This window comes from Pongo pygmaeus, chromosome 2 (assembly GCF_028885625.2).
Source record: "Pongo pygmaeus isolate AG05252 chromosome 2, NHGRI_mPonPyg2-v2.0_pri, whole genome shotgun sequence".
NCBI lineage: Eukaryota > Metazoa > Chordata > Mammalia > Primates > Hominidae > Pongo > Pongo pygmaeus.
Genome location: NC_085930.1, coordinates 147,966,866 through 147,983,019, shown reverse-complemented (window position 1 = coordinate 147,983,019; position 16,154 = coordinate 147,966,866). Strand labels below are relative to the sequence as shown.

At 50.1% G+C, this 16,154-nt stretch overlaps 1 protein-coding gene across 2 annotated transcripts in view; it reads right to left on the bottom strand.

Annotated features, from left to right (window-relative positions):
- Nucleotides 1–16,154, bottom strand: part of MRPS22 (mitochondrial ribosomal protein S22) — a 131,506-nt gene that overhangs the window by 55,805 nt on the left and 59,547 nt on the right. The window lies entirely within an intron of this gene.

The following is a 16,154-nucleotide window of genomic DNA, read 5'->3' as shown; positions in this document are numbered from 1 at the left end:
TCCCCACCCCCAAAGGCCATCTTCCCCACATAATAAAAGACTTTGAACATCCTTGGAAAGATTTCTGGGCCCAGGAGCTAGGCAGACCAGGTTCCAGAACATTTGTCACCAGTGAGCTGATGACAGTCTTCATTGGTCAAGTAGGAGGCTTGAACTGGAGGGTCCCTAATGTCCCCCAGCTTGTGACCCAGTCTGGCAGTATAGGAGTTAGGGTCCAGGCTTTGGTGTCAAGCCGCATTGGTTCAAGCCCCAGCTTTGCCACTTGCCAGCAACATGATCATGAGCAAGTTACTTGACTGGCCTAAGCCTCAATCTTATAATATGTTAAATGGGAATGAAGGAAATTAAATTATTTATCAAGTGATGGTGAGGACTGAATGTAATTAAAAATTTTAAAATTTTAAAACAGTGCCTGGCACAGAGTAAATACTCTATAAAGGGCTTGATGCCAAAGCATGCGCTTGCTTTCGATTATAAACATCAACCCAGCTGAAGGGGGTCTCTAAGGTTGGTGTAAACAGAGTCAGGGAAGAGAGAAAATGCTCACAGCCCACAGTGGCCCAAGCTATCTGGCAGTGGCCTTGCCCCATCTCTGTCTGGCCCAGGCAGTTCCTGGCACTTGCTTTTCATCTAACCTGAGGTCTGGCTGTGTAGCATGCCTCAGGCAGGGCGGCTCTGAAACTCAATGCTTCCGTGGGAGGAGAGTTGAAGGCCGCTTCACCAGGTGGTTATCAAAGGCCTGGCCGCCACAGAGGCTTGGGAACATAATCTCTGGAAAGAGATTGTCTGAACTCGGCTTGCTGGGGAACAAGGACACTGACTCTGATAAGCCCGAGCAGTAGCCAAGGAGGAATTGGACCTGGGAGCTCGGGAGGACCTTGATGACTCATCCTGTAGCCATTTCCTGGGGGCGATGGTGAGCCAGAAGCCAGACGCACACTCTAGGTGGTAGAGGGTTGGGGGAGATCCGGACAGAATCCTCTCTCTGGGATGAGGATGGAAAGAAAGAGCCATGATCACAAATGTGCCTCCTTGTCAGGAGCCAGCTCCATGCCTGGCAGCCAGCGACTGAGCCAAGCCAGGATCTCCCTGGATGAGTACAGGGTTAGTCAGGGGCCGCACAGGCCCTCAGGAGGAAAGGGTCATGGCTCTGGTCAACAAGGCCTGCTGGTGGCTCTGCCCCTAGTGCTGTAGTCAGTTTTGCTCACCAGCAAACCCCTAATTCCAGGACAGGATATCCTCATCGGGGGAGATTGGGTAGGAGTGATGACTGGCATTTTACGGATCTCAACCAGAAACTGAGGTTGAGAGCGATCAGAAAATGTGTCTAAAATAATAAAGTGAATTAGGGGTCAAGTCAGCATGTGAACATAAGTCTCCTACAGCTCATTTCTCTGACGGGCTCACAGGTCTGGGACAAAAGAGGTTAAGAACATCTGAACTAGTTGTTGATGTGTTGAACAAAGCCATCCTACAGAAATGAAGTGAAATGACTGTATGTAATAGGAATTAAATTTCTGCAATGAACTCTCTCACGGTTTCTTAATGGGAAGCATGAAAAAGCAAGTGCTAAAAGGTATTTTTCCTTTCTTGATGGCCTTGAAATTCAGCATCCAGTCAACAATCATTAATATCCACTTTGGTGGATCCTGTTACCTACCTGGCCTCCACTGCTTTTTTTTCTCTTTCCAAACAGAACCTTGATTTCATGCAGCTATTGGTCTCCCTCGCTCCTAGCTCCTCAGAGGCACAATAATTATCCTAAACCCATGCCTCCCAGATGGTGCACCAAGGCGCCCTCAGGTGCTGCAGTGAACTCACAGTAGCACCAAGTGATATTTTCAATTTTCAAGAAACACAGTGACATCCGTTGGAATCATGAGATTAGTTCAAGGTACTTCACAATATTAACATTCATGATGTCATAGCTTTGTGAAACCAGGTTTTCAGTGGTTGCTGTCATAAAAAATAAGTACTGCACTTATATCTATGTAAATAAGAAAAAAGAGTAGTGGGTCCAGTCTAATTCCCAGGTTTGAGAAGTTGTGCAGGCCCGACAGGAATACACATCCCATTAACAAATAATTGTGGGCAATTAAGAGTGATATAAAAATATTACTTTTCTTTCCATTTTGTGTGCATTAATTTTTCAAATGGCTGCTAAATTGTTAAGACACACTTATTAAATTGTTTGTACCTAACGACTTAACAAACGGAACTACTGGGTATTTCTTTTGGCCTAGGATGCTGTGAAAAAATACTAAGGCACTAAGGGTGCCATAACCAAGAAAGTTTAGAAACCTCTGCCCTAAGCCAATCAGAACATGGTGTTTCCCTGGCACATGTCCAGGGTCCAGAGTGGGTCATTGTCCCTATCAGACTGAGGATAAGGATACCTGTGCCAGGATTGGGGAAATTTATTCTCTCATTTATGCTGGGCAAGAACAGACAGGAACACAGACCCAAGTGTGTGTGTGTTCACTGTGTGTGATCACTGGTGATCAAAGGGGAGCCGCCCTTAGCATGGCATCCATGCTGAAGACAACAGAGAAGACCCGGGTCCCTGATGCCATTGCTGAGCTGCTGGATCTGCCCACCCTGCCTCTAGGCTTCCTGTAGTATGAGATAAGACATTTCCTTATTGACATGGTAGTTTGTGTCATGGATTCTGTTACTTGCAGCCCACAGCATTCTAAGGGATAAACAAATCTACTGTGATTGAAGCTGTGTTAGGAGGAGCTGGGGATGTGCAAAGGAGCAGCAGAGCCTCTGTCTTTGGGAGTCATGAGGCAGAGAAGTCACAGGAACTCCTTACGGCTAAGGTGTGCCCAAAGCTCTCCTAGGACAGGGGCAGGAGAGTTGACTTTTCCTGGGGTGAAGTTGAGGGCAGTCCATTCAGTAGTCTTTTAGAAGGGCACTGTCCCCACGACATGGCACTTGTGGCATCTTCCTAGACTTTCTAGGCACACTGCACCAGAGCTCACTGCTCCAAATGTCTTCCTCACCACAAGCTTCTTGAGGGCTCCTGAGAACTCTCCTAGCTTAACCCCAGACATACCTTGGCTCATCAACCACGATGAATCAAACAAAATGAAAGGACTAAAAGAGTAGGTGGAAAACGAGGTGAGGGGAGATGGAGGGCTTCCAGAAAGAGGGATCAGCACAGGTGAATGCAGAAATGTGTATTGACATAACAAGTAGTATGGGCCTGGGCCTTGCTGGCACTGCACATCAGTGATGAACAAAGCACATGTGGCTCCTTCCCTGAGGGAACGCACAGCTCATTGAGCCTTCTGGGGGAAGCAAGCTCAATGGAGGTGAAATATGTAAGCACAAATCGTGGGGAAAGAAGAGGATAGTCGGGCAGAATAGCAGGGAGCCTACTTTAGATCGGTGGTCAGGGAAGGCCTCCCTGAGGAGGTGATACCTAAGCTAAAACACAAAGGAGAAGGAGCCAGCCAGGCGTAGCGGGAAAAGAGCACTGCAGCAGAGGAAAAAGTGCAGTGAGGGCCGTGATGTGGGCATGCACTCAGCAGTTGGGGGAACAGAATGAGTCCAGGCCAGAGCTGCCAGATTCATGCACACATGCACACACACATATACACACACACAAAAGTTAAATGTGGATTTCAGATAAACAATGAATATTTCCTTAGTGTAAGTATGTCCCAAATATTGCACAGGATATATTTATACCAAAAAAGTCCCATTGCTTATCTGAAGTTCAAATTTAACTGTGCATCCTGTGTTTTATTCTGCAACCCCAGTCCATTCTGACCAGAGCAGAGTGGGTAGAGGGAAATGGCCTGAAAGAGATCAGAGGTGGGACCAGGGCAGATCCTGCAGGGCCTGGCAAGGGCTGGATGTTATCAGCGCAATGAGAAGCCAGAGATTAGTGAGAACAGAGTTGGCACACAAGGACATGACTTTGATGCAGCCAGTACGGCACAGTGGTTAAGTTTAAGCTGCATGGACTCTGGACCTCGACAAGCTGGGTTCTGGTCCAGCCTCTGCTGCTGACAGCTGTGTAGTCTCAAGCAAGCTATGAAGCCTTCTGTAACTCAGTTTCCTTATCTATCTGAAGGGCATGATGGAAGTGATAATGCTCCCCACAAGGTTGTTGTGCGCAGAGCACCTAGAACAACCCCCAGATCAGTCAGTCTGCTTTCTGCTGTAATAGGATTGCTCTTTTTTGTTGTTTGTTTTGTTTTTTTGAGACGGAGTCTCGCTCTTGTTGCCCAGGCTGGAGTGCAGTGGTGCGATCTCAGCTCACTGCAACCTCCGCCTCCCAGGTTTAAGCGATTCTCCTGCCTCAGCCACCCAAGTAGCTGGGGTTATAGGTGCACATCACCATGCCTGGCTAATTTTTGCATTTTTAGTAGAGAATGGGTTTCGCCATGTTGGCCTGCCTGGGCTCGAACTTCTGACCTCAAGTGATCCACCCATCTCGGCCTCCTAAAGTGCTGGGATCACAGGCTTGAGCTATCGTGCTCAGCCAGGATTGTTCTTTAAACAGATCACATTGGCTGCTGTATGGAAAGGTGGAAGGGAGAGGGAGACCAGGGAGGAAGCTCCAGGTGAGAGATGATGGTGACCATTGAGGTGGAGGGAGTGGCTGGACTCAAGGCTTGTTTGGAGACAAGGCTGCAGGACTTGGCAAGCTTTGGGGCATGGATGAGGTGGGATAAGGTGGTTAGTCTTGCTGGAGCACAGTGCAAGCACCAATCAGGGAGGAGTGAGAAGTCACATTCCTTCTCCCCAGACTGCTCCAGAGGCTTCTCCAGGCAGGTGGAATGGAGCTGTCCTACCCTTCTGGCAGGGCCAGATGAGAGGATGGAGACGGGATCTCACAGAGGCCAGGAGCTGTGATCATGGAAAGGGCGGCCTCTGCTCTGCAGTGGTCTCCACACTTCTCCCTGTCCTGCAGAGGTAGGATTTGGCCCAAATTTAGTAGTCACATCAAGCTGTCATCTCCATGGATTAAAATTGGCTCTAAATGCAAATCAAGAAAGAAATTACAACAATGCAAGCATACTTGCCTTCTATTTCTGGCACCTCAGAAACTTTAGAAAGTTCTGACCAATTTAAATGGTTTGTCATTTCAGGAAAATTCCACTCCTCTTCCAGAGTGAGGCCCAGCTTGCCAAGCTCCTGCCCAAACAGTCAGACATTTCAGATGTGCATCATTGCCAAAGCAGGCACAGATGGGAAGCCACAATGCACTGCTTGCTGCTGAACCTCAGACCTAGGGGCCACGTGGCCAGGCCTGCCAGGCCCTAGCCCCTCTCCCTCTGGGCCAGGGCTCAGCGCTGGACTCCAGGGACAGCTGCAGCTGTCAGACTCTGATCCAGGATCTTATAGGGGACATCAGAGACTGCTTGGGACAGTAAACACAGGGAAGCTGGGGAGCTGCTGAGGAGGCTCGAGTCCCAAAAACACTGGTCCTAGGGGCACCAAAGATGGAAGACCATTGTACATTCACAGCAAGCCCTGTCTCCTCATCCGTCTTAAAGTCAAAAGTGGAGAGATATGGGCTGGGCACGGTGGCTTACACCTGTAATCCCAGCACTTTGGGAGGCTGAGGAGGGCGGATTACGAGGTCAGGAAATCGAGACCATCCTGGCCAACATGGTGAAACCCCGTCTATACTAAAAATACCAAAAAAAATTAGCCGGGTGTGGTGGCGGGCACCTGTAGTCCCAGCTACTCAGGAGGCTGAGGCAGGAGAATGGCGTGAACCCTGGAGGCGGAGCTTGCATTGAGCCGAGATCGCGCCACTGCACTCCAGCCTGGCGACAGAGTGAGACTCCACCTCAAAATAAAAAAAAAAAGTGGAGAGATACATATTCTAACAATGAACAAACTCATCCAGGGTATGCCTTCCTCACCCTACAAACAGAATATTATAACAGCTTCCAAACCGTCTCCTGGCCTCCAGGCTGAGATTGATTAACTGTGTCTGCCGTGAGCACAGGAGCAGGGAGTGTGCCAAGTTTTTCCCATTCACAGACTGGACAAATCTTCTTGGAATGCAAATGTTATTAGTGTTCCTTAGTTCAAAGAGCTGCAGTGGTTCCCTGCTGCCTCCAGAAAACGTTAAGCTTGGAACCTAAGGCTCCTCACAAGCTGCATCCCACTTGCCCAGCCAGTCTTAACTCCCACCTGTTACCCACCAAAAGCTGTGCTTCAGAAGCCTGGCTGCCTCACAGCCAGCCTCAAACATGCCTTCAATATTCCAATGTACCTTTACTCACTGGGCTCCACCTGACTGGAATGCCCTCTTTTCCCTTCCCAAAGACTATTAGACCTAACTCAAGGCCTTCTTCTCCAGGAACCCATCCCTGGTCACCCAGTCCCAGCAGCCACCTTCCACTTAGCTTCTACAGCACCCAAGTGTTTGTGCTTTTCCATGGCCTGGAAGAATCCCTTGCCTTTTATGCACACAGAGCTTGTCTGCCCATCTAGACCATAAGCTCCCTGAAGGCAGGGATGCTGCCTTGTTCATTCCCTTGGAAGGGAAGGGAAACATCTACCCTGTGCCAAGAACTGTGCTAGGGATTTTCATCCATTCTTTTAATAAGCCTGATAACAACCCCATGTTGTGAGTACAACCACCTCCATTTTATACATGGAGAAAATCAAAGCTCAGAGAGGTTAAGTGACTTGTCCAGGGTCACACAGCTAATAAATGCCTGGGCTGAAATTTAGACTCTGATCTCCCTGAATTTAAATCCAGTCTTCTTTTGCCTTGCTGCTGGAGTCCTCTCATGGAAAGCCATAGTTACACAGAGGACCCTGGAGAAGGCAATACTGAACTCCATGGATGTGCCCGACACATAGGAGACACTAAATACATACCTGTGGTTTCACTCACAAAGCCCTCATTGTGGAGTCTGATATGTGAAGCAGGCTGTGGAGGGACTTATTAAGCAGTGGGACTTGCCCAGCCACCCCCCAATCCTACTTCCTAGGGGACCACTAATTCCACCCACGGAAAACTAGCACAGCCAGGAAGCCACTCAGATCATGAATTTTTCTGCCCTTTTATTTCACGGCTGCCCCGTCCCTCTACCCCCAGGCTTCAGGCTTCAACCATCCTGGATGATCCAGCCTGGAGCGGCTGAGGCTGCCGCACTGACTGCTCCAACTACACAGAGAAGCCAGAAACGTCTGTCACTTGTGCCCTTGGTTTATCTTTAGAAGAAGAATGACTGAAAGGACCTCCACTGCCCAGGATGATTGTTTTGACAAGTTTTTATTGCGCATAAAATTGCGTCATTGTTTTGTTTAACATTGAAAGGAGTTAAATTGCTATGAACTTAATGCGCCACCCCTAGTAAACCATTAGGTCCCTTCTGTGTTCCTGACTTTATAAGTCTGTTTCCCTCAGAGGAACATCTGTTGTATACTTAAATGACCTTAGTTCAAAGGCACGATCAACAAAAAATTTCTTAACTCCACTAGGAAGCATTCGAGGGGATCGTTTCTCTGCACTGGTCATACAGGATGAGGGGCTTCTCTGTTAGCAGCTGTGTACATCTGCCCGTGGGGGCAGAGGCCCCTCTCTTTCTGCACATCATTAAAGATGCTCAGGCCTGCTTTTCAGCCTCTTTCCCACTCTGACCCGGGCAAGTGAGTCTCGCCAAAGTCTCCATTTTACAGGCATCGATAGCCAGGGTTCCACTCAAATGTAATTTTTACCCCATGTGCGGAGGGAGTGTGATGAAAGACAAGCGAGGAGTGCTCTGCTAATCCTTGGAAAGAACATGAATGGGCATTAGGAATTTCGAGCAACTTGACAAGTGTAGGAAAAACAGATTGTTCTTAGCCAAACACAGAGGAATTTGAGGAGAAAAACGAGCCTGTTGCAGAGAAAGATTATAAGGACACCAACTTGGAGGCCATAAAAATCATATTGGAAACAGAGATGGCATCAGCCTTTCTGGCTTCCGCGTTACTAGCTCATCCTGACGTTATCCCCATTTTACAGATGAGTCAGCAGGCACTGAGAGCTCCCGACTTGACCAGAAGAGTGCCCAGGCATCTGACTCCAGCCATCCTCTTTCTTAGGCAGCTCCTGCTCAGGGTTAAAGTGAACCAGCCACAGTTTATACAGATGAAGATAATGACGGCGTGGACAATCATAGTGAAGTATTCCAATGTCTCTTTCCCTCCAGCTCCTCTGCTGAGGTCTGAGCTCTCAGTGGTCTCCATAAAGTTAGCCAATAGTCTTTTTGTTCTTACGGTTTGGTCAGATTTCCCAGGGAATACGACTTTCGAGGATCCTCTGATGTCGGGCCCATCAAACATCAGGAAAATACAAAACTGCATTTCTCCAGGAGGATGAGGAGAGGTGGGTTGTCCCAGTTAAGCAAAGCTGGGGTTGCTCAAGGGTTGCATTGCCCAGGCTGGCTGAAGAGTTGTCATGGAGAAGGGGCCCCAGCTGGGGCTTCAGACTATGTCTTGGGGCCTCTTCCCTAAAATGGGTCTTTGTGTCTGCATGCACATGTGAGTCTTTATGAGCTGTTGAAACTTTTCTGGAAGTTGGTGGGTTTCTGTAATGCTGGATCATGGACTTGTGCCCTCTTGCAGTTGGGAAAGTCATTACTAAAAATAAAGCTGGGTTTTGCCTTATTTGGAGAGGACTGGCCTGCATCGTCTCTCTCTTCCTTTGTTGTCTTTTAGAGCAAGTTGAAGGGCTTTATCATGAAAAAAGAGTGGTTTTTAAAAGTATAGACCAAATCCTATGGCCAAGATTTTTAGAGACTGCTAGAATCTTTTTTGTTGGACCAAAATGTTGCAGCATTTATTCTATGATGCTGGTAGCCTGTGGATCCATCTGGATCTGAGGAACCTCAAGGGTTTTATTTAATTTGGATCCTTGAAGTATTCATTGAAATGGCCTGTGACTCACAGCCATGTTATTCTTTTATTTGTCCATTCATTTATTCATTCGGTCAATCAAAGATAATTGAAGACAATCTGTGTCAGGCTCCATGATGGGCTTTACGGATGCGAAACGAATGCCTCACCATTCTGCTCTGCAGGATTTTGCCACATGGCTTCAGAGGCTAATGGTCACAGCCCTGGAACTCAGTGCTGTGGGGCTGTGCTAGGGTTGGAGGGGGGAAGTCAGGGAAGAGACAGAGAAGGGCTCCTAACCTGGCTTAGGGAGTGAGGGAGGGGCTTCCAGACCCAAGTTTTAGAGGAACGAAGAACAGAAGAAGGAAGACAGGAGAGAATTCCAGGCAGAGGGGATGACACATACAAAGGCCTGGCTGCTGGGGGGTGGATTCTAAGCACTTCCTGGGGTCCCTCTGAAAGGTAGAGAACGACTGGGCATATCTGGACGCAGAGCCAGCACAAGGGTGAGGCTGGCAGGGCTAAATAAAGATAGGATCTGCCCCACACCTACACGATTCACCTTACTTCCCTCTCTCTGATCCTGTCTTGCCAGTCCACATCTTCGTCGATACTCATATTCTGTTCATCATGGATTTTTTTTCATTAATTTTGGTTTTTAAAAGATTGCACTAAAACTTTATTTATTTTGATTGCTGAGTTTTTTGGTGCCCCCTTAAATTCTGCACCCAAGGTGGGTGGGCTCCTCATTCACCTCATCCTCATCCTGGCTCATTCAAGAGAAGAGGCCTAGAAGTGGGCAGGACAGGGCCCAGGAGTGACCCTTTCAGCTCAGAACTTTACCCTTCACCCTGAAGGCAGCCAGGAGCCACCAGGGATGGTGAAGCAGGGAAGTAACCCCATCAGATGTATTTTAGAAAGCCTCCTGGCAGCAGCAGGGTGGAGGGGGGCAGGAGGCAGAGGGCTTAAAAGCAGAATCCCAGGTGAGAGCCAATGAGGGCCCAAGTCAAGGCCAGGAAAATGTAGTTTAGGAGGAAGGCCTGGTCAGAAGCAACACACATTGAAGATTCTCTCTAGCAGGCCCAGCATCCAGCCTCCCTAGGCTGTCTTTGGCAAAGGGTGGGTAGAGAATACCCAGATCTTCCAATGGGCAGAGTGAGGTGTAGGGTTAAAGCGGTCAGATGACCTGGATGCAGCTGCCTGGGGCCAAGCTGAGCCCTGCCATGCCCACCCTACAGGCTGGAGCTGTCCAGCTCCCTGCTGGATAGGGGCCATTTGCAGGGCTCTTTTCCCCACTTTGCCCCCACCCCCTAGCCTAGCCCAGTAGGTCCTGGGCCCTTAGGCAGGACAGGGGCCCCAGGAGCAACAATCTCAGCTCAGCACGCAGGCACAAAGACACACAGGCAGGGAGGTGGGAGGGCAAAAGGAGGTCTGGTCCCCATTAAGGGCCATTTGCTTGTGGTATCAGGCCATTGAGGCTGTGGGCTGGTTAACAGGAATGGCCACGGGCTGCTGGGAAGGAGCTGCTGCCTTGAAATCGCATTGATTGGCTCTAATTTTTCCTGCTCCATACAGGGGGCCCAAAGGCAGCTTAATGCAGGCTGGCAGCCGTAGCAGCCCAAGACAGGATGTCTCTCATGACTAAGAAAAGACAGGGGGCTTCATTCTCTACACCTGGTGCTTCCAGATAATGCAATTTACTGTCACTAAAATCTCAGCTGATCAAATTCCACCTCTTCCAAGAAGCCTTCCTGCCCTTTCTAACCCCTGGGCTCTGACATCAGGCACATCTGTGTCCCTTCCCATCTCTGTGTCCTCCCCTTCTCCCCCTAACCCCTTTGAAAGCCTCAACTTGTTTCTCTCGCTGCAGGAATGGACAGGCAGGACCCTCATGGCAGACATGTGGTGACAATGATGGAGTGACATAATGATGAGGCACCCTGCTCTGCACAGACCTTCTCTTCTCAGAGCAGGCCTGGCCTTCATATCCAGATGCCTGCCACTGTCCCAATCCCACACCCCAACCCCACCGGATTTGATACACTTCTCTGAAGCTACATGGGAGGAACCTGGTTTTCTCCTTTGAGCACACAGCCCACCCCCACCAAAGAATCCAGGCCTCCAGACCTGAGGGCAAATCTCCCTCTTCCATTTTCTTGCTCACTGCCCACTGTTGTTTTATCTTTTCTCCCTTCTCTCCCTCTCTGCCTCCCCATCACTGGCTTCCCTGGGTAGCATCTCAAGGCCTGCAAATGCTGGGCTCCTGGCTTCTCCCTCTGGCCATTTCTCTGCCTTCATCTTCTTCATCTCCTTATTCTCCAACAAGCTTCTAGCTCTTTCCTTCTTCATTCAACAATATTTATCAAATAGTCTTTAGTGCCTGCCATGTGCCAAAGGCTGTGCTAGGCCCTGGGCATAAATGGATGGGCTGACATAGGGAACGTCCTAACCATGTCCTCTTGCTTTCTGTCATTTCTGTCTTCCCTTTGGGGTCTTTCTTGGGCTAGGAGGGAAACCAGGGCTGCCCTGTCACCACAGAGTGGAGCAAAGCCAGGACATTGACAGACCATCGTTGCTTCCCTCCCTCCTACTCCAGCCCACACCTGCCTAGGGACGCAGAGGCGCTCCCACCCCTCTCTTCCTCCCCCTCTCCCTCCAGGGGCTATTCCTTCCCCCATAAGGTAAGTGAATGAGGAGTAGGGCACCTCCTTTTTTCAGTCAACACCATCGTGGGGATGGGACAGTGGAAGACAGAGAGGCACAGGAGAAGAGCAGAGAGGACCGAGTGGTGAGGTCACCACAGAGTCAGGCCCATAAAGTGCTGCTTCCTCTGCTGGCCTGGCCAGCAGCTCCAGATCATTTCAAAGGGCTTGATAAACAGCTTGGCAACCTTATCTCCCCCACACCCCACAGCACAGCATTACAGACTGGGAGAGGCAGCCGTCCTGGCCAGCCGGCCGGCAGCAGCACTGAGGGTAAGGTGCTCCTCTGCTGGGTCAAGGTGCTCCAGGCTCCTTTCTGAGCCCCAGAACCGGCCGCCTTCTGGCAGCCACGCAGCTGCAATCCCTGCCTGGTCTTGTGAATTACATCTGTTCACAGTCAGGGGTCAGTGCCCATCCAGGAGCAAGGCAGCATCTACTCAGACCCCCAAGTGTGTGTACCCGAGCCTGCATGCACCCAGGCACATGTGGGCACTCTGCACACCACAGATGCCTGCAAAGACACACAGGCACCCCCATGTGTCCACAGGCCCCAATGCACCCTCAGGTTCACACACATATACTCACATCAGTAAGAATATGTTCAGTCCAGGAATTATATAGCCAGGTGGATTGGAGCAGCAGGGAGCAGTTCTTTCAAATGAAAAATAAAATATGGGCAAAGGAAATTCTGAAACAGCTTTAAAAGAAAAAAAGTAGAAGGAGCCAAGCCAACATCTTAGTGCTTCTGATGCTATCAGATTGGACTGAATTAACATGGGGGCTCAGTCTTGTTCCTCAGGGTTTTGTTCTCCTCTTGGGGCACATCCAGCCCTCTGCCTGGCAGGGCCCAGCAGTGGGGAACAGGGAGGAGCCATGGCCTGGGCCAGGAGCATCAGGATAGAGGCAGCCCTGCCCACAGCATGCCCAGGCCCTCACTGAGCCTTTCACGCACAGGGATTGCTCCAGGCTCTGAACCGATCCCATGGTCAACCATTGTTTACCTGTCTGTCCAGAGGGATCGGTATTGTAGCTCCAGCACATGGGCTCTGGGACCAGGCTGCTCGGGTTCAAATCCTAATTCTGCTACTGCCCAGTGGGTGACTTGGGGTGCTTGGACTCTGTGAGTCTCAGTTTATCCTTCTCTGAAATGGGTGTGATATTCCTATTTTACAAGGCCCTTGTAAGGATTCAATAAGATAATGTGCTATTATCTTACTGAGACCCAATAAAAGCTCAAGCAATGTTACAATTCCTATGGTTAATCCTGCTAAAGTGAATGTTGAGACACCTTCACTCCCTTTAGTGTATTCAGCCTGCTCTTTCTGTTCTGCAGGGAGTGGAAGGCAAAGTACTTAAGGCAGTGGTTCCAGAGGGTGGTCCCAGCTCAGCAGCAGCACCACCTGGAAACTGGTTACAAATGCAGATTCTAGACCCCACCCCGGACCTACTTACTGTATCAGAAACTCTTGGGCAAGTACAGTATGATACTTACTGTATCAGAAACTCTTGGGCAAGGCCCAGTGTGTTTTAACAGGCCCTGCAGAAGATTCTGATGCATGCTCAAACTTGAGAATCACTGGGAAAGGTCAGGACATGGCACTTAGGCAGTAGATCCCAGCACCTACCTATGTTAGCCTTTTATGGTTGTTCCCTAGAAATCTCCACCACCAAGCTCTGGGGTGAGGCCCTGAGTCCCAGACCCTGGCGTCCACACCCTGTCCCTATTTGACTCCTTCTTGGTCATCACAATTGCCTCTATTCTGCCTGCACCAGCCCTCCCCCACCCCCACAGCCGGCATGCTGGGGGGCCCCACCTCAGCCCTGCATCCAGCCTGAGTCCAGCTGGGCTGGACCCAACCCTGGAGTGGGAGACACAGGCACTTGACTTCAAAGCCTTGTCAGAGTGAGCCTGGTTTGCAGTGGAGGTCAAAGATAAACCAAGGAACAATTCGGCCAGAAAATGGGCCGTGAGGGGGAATGGGCGGAGGGAAGGGGGAAGGGGAGGACAGCAGGGGGAGTGGGGTTCAGTTGTCCAGACCGCCAAGAAGGAAAGGCAACTGAAGCTTGTCTCTACAGACAGGAAGATGAGGAGCCCTCCTGCAACCAGGCCCCACCTAGGCACCCTTTGGTTAGGCAACCTGAGAAAGGGGTCTGGCCCCACCCTACCCCACCTCCACCCACTGCACAAGTTTGGATTGCATCTGTTCTGTCCTGATCCCTTGCATTTCCTCTCAATAGCAACGTGTGGTCAGAGCTGGGACAGACACTTGACTTTACTGACAAGCACCTTCTGGAGGCAACACAGTTGGGTGGAGTAGAGCAAGAGTGAGGTGTGACCCAGGTGTCTAGCACAGGTGCTGCCGTCTACACTGCATGGAGCTGCCTGTGCCACTCCCTGTCCTGCTGGGAACTTCAGGTGAGGTCTGCATATGTCTTCCTGAGTGAGATCCACAGTTCCCGGCACTGCCATGGCCACATCTGTACCCCGGGCAATCGTCCCATTTATGCCACAGGTGTGCTCCTCGGGAGCACAGGAGTGGGGTGAAGGTCTGTGAGTTCCATTCTACACCAGAGCAGTGGGACAGAGGGTAGTGTGAGAGAACAATAGCTAGGGTGAAACCCCAAAACCCAGCACAGGTGATGATGGCTGGTGGACATGCTGGAGCGGGTGCCTTGGACTCTGGGCTGCTGGAGACACTATGAGGAATGGGCTCTCTGCCAAGAATCAGCGGGGAGGGAGGTGTGCACACCATGTATCCATGCCACTGTGTGCTCCGCATGTGCACACGTAGTATCTTGTATAACCCTTAGAGTCCTCTTTCAAGGTAGGTATTCATTTCTCCTTTTTACAAAGAGGAGAGGCTGGGTGGGGCCCAGCGTGTCACAGTTAGGAAGCAGCCATGCAGGGATTAGTCGGGTTGAGCCCAAAGCCTCAGGGCCCCCATTAGCCTCTGCCATGGTGGAGAAGCAACAGAGCAGTCCCTGTGGGCAGCAGCTGTGATTCCTCCTGAGGGGCCACCTGCTTTGCCTGAGTCCTCATTGTGGGGAGGACTCTTGTGCCTGCACTGTCCTTGGCAGCCACACAGAAGCACTTGGATCTCTGGTCATCCACAAAGCCTGTACATGACCTGTATGTCCAAGATGAGCTGGTGAGGAGAGGTTGTTATCACCATTGCTCCCATTTTCAGGTGGGGAAAGTGGAGTTCAGGGAGGGGCCCTGTCTAGGTGTGCCCCAATGGGTGAGTGAGGAAGCTGGACTTGGGGCCCAGCTCATGTGGACAGGCACCCCCAGCTAGATGTGCTGAGATATGAGTGAGAGCAGGGGTCCCAAGGAGGGTGTGATGAGCATGTTTTAGTCCTCAGGGTGTTAACCAACATTATTTTAAATTAATGTAAACTTCATAGTGCAGAAGCATACATAATAAGACATGCATGTCCCCTTGGCAATGCCAGTCCCCTCCCCAGAGGTAACCACTATTGTAAAATGGCCAAGGCTCCATCCAGAGCTTTTCTATGTACTCACAAACATCTACAAGCACTTGTAGACCAGATTTTTGTTTTGTTTTGTTTTAGAGGCAGGGTCTCACTCTGTTGCCAGGGCTGGAGTGTAATGGCATGATCATAGCTCACTGCAGCCTTGACCTTCTGGACTCCTGGGCTCAAGCAATCCTCCTACCTCAGCCTCCTGAGTAGCTGAGACTATAGGCACATGCCACTGCACCCATCTAACTTTTTTTTATTATTAACTTTTGTAGAGACGGGGGTCTTACTTTGTTGCCTAGACTGGTCTTGAACTCCTGGCTTCAAGCAATCCTTCCACCTCGGCCTCCCAAAGTGCTGGGATTACAGACATGAGTCAAAGCAACTGGACAGATTTTCATTTTTAAAGAAGTGTTCAATATTACATATATTGTGCTGTGACTTGCTTTTTTTTTTTTTTTTTTTTTTGAGACAGAGTCTCACTCTGTTGCCAGGGCTGGAGTACAGAGGCACAATCTCAGCTCACTGCAACCTCCACCTCCCAGGTTAAGCAATTCTCCTGCCTCAGCCTCCCAAGTAGCTGGGATTACAGGCACCCGCCACTACACCCAGCTAATTTTTTGTATTTTTACTAGAGACGGGGTTTCACCATGTTGGCCAGGCTGGTCTTGAACTCCTGACCTCGTGACCCGCCCGCCTCGGCCTCCCAAAGTGCTGGGATTACAGGCGTGAGCCACCGCGCCTGACCAACTCACTTTTTTTATTTAACATTTCATGGGAATATTCCACATCAGTATATAAAGTTCATACCATATTCCTTTTCGGCAGCAGAGGCTATCCAGGAATAAAAGTCATGCAGTCTGATTACTCACAGAAGCTAGTGCTGAGCTATGGCCAGGTCCTATCCATCTGTGGGATGAGGGAAGAGCCGCTGGCCCAGCTGCCTCTCAGACTGTCCCACATCTCAGGCAAGGCTGTGAGATCACCCCAGGCTTCCCTTAGGGTGATGCTGGCATTGGTGTCCTCCTGCCTGGCCCCATCCCCCATTCCCCAGGTTCCAAGTACCCTCGTGCTGGCTTGAGTCTCTCCAGTCCAGCTCCACTGGCCCAT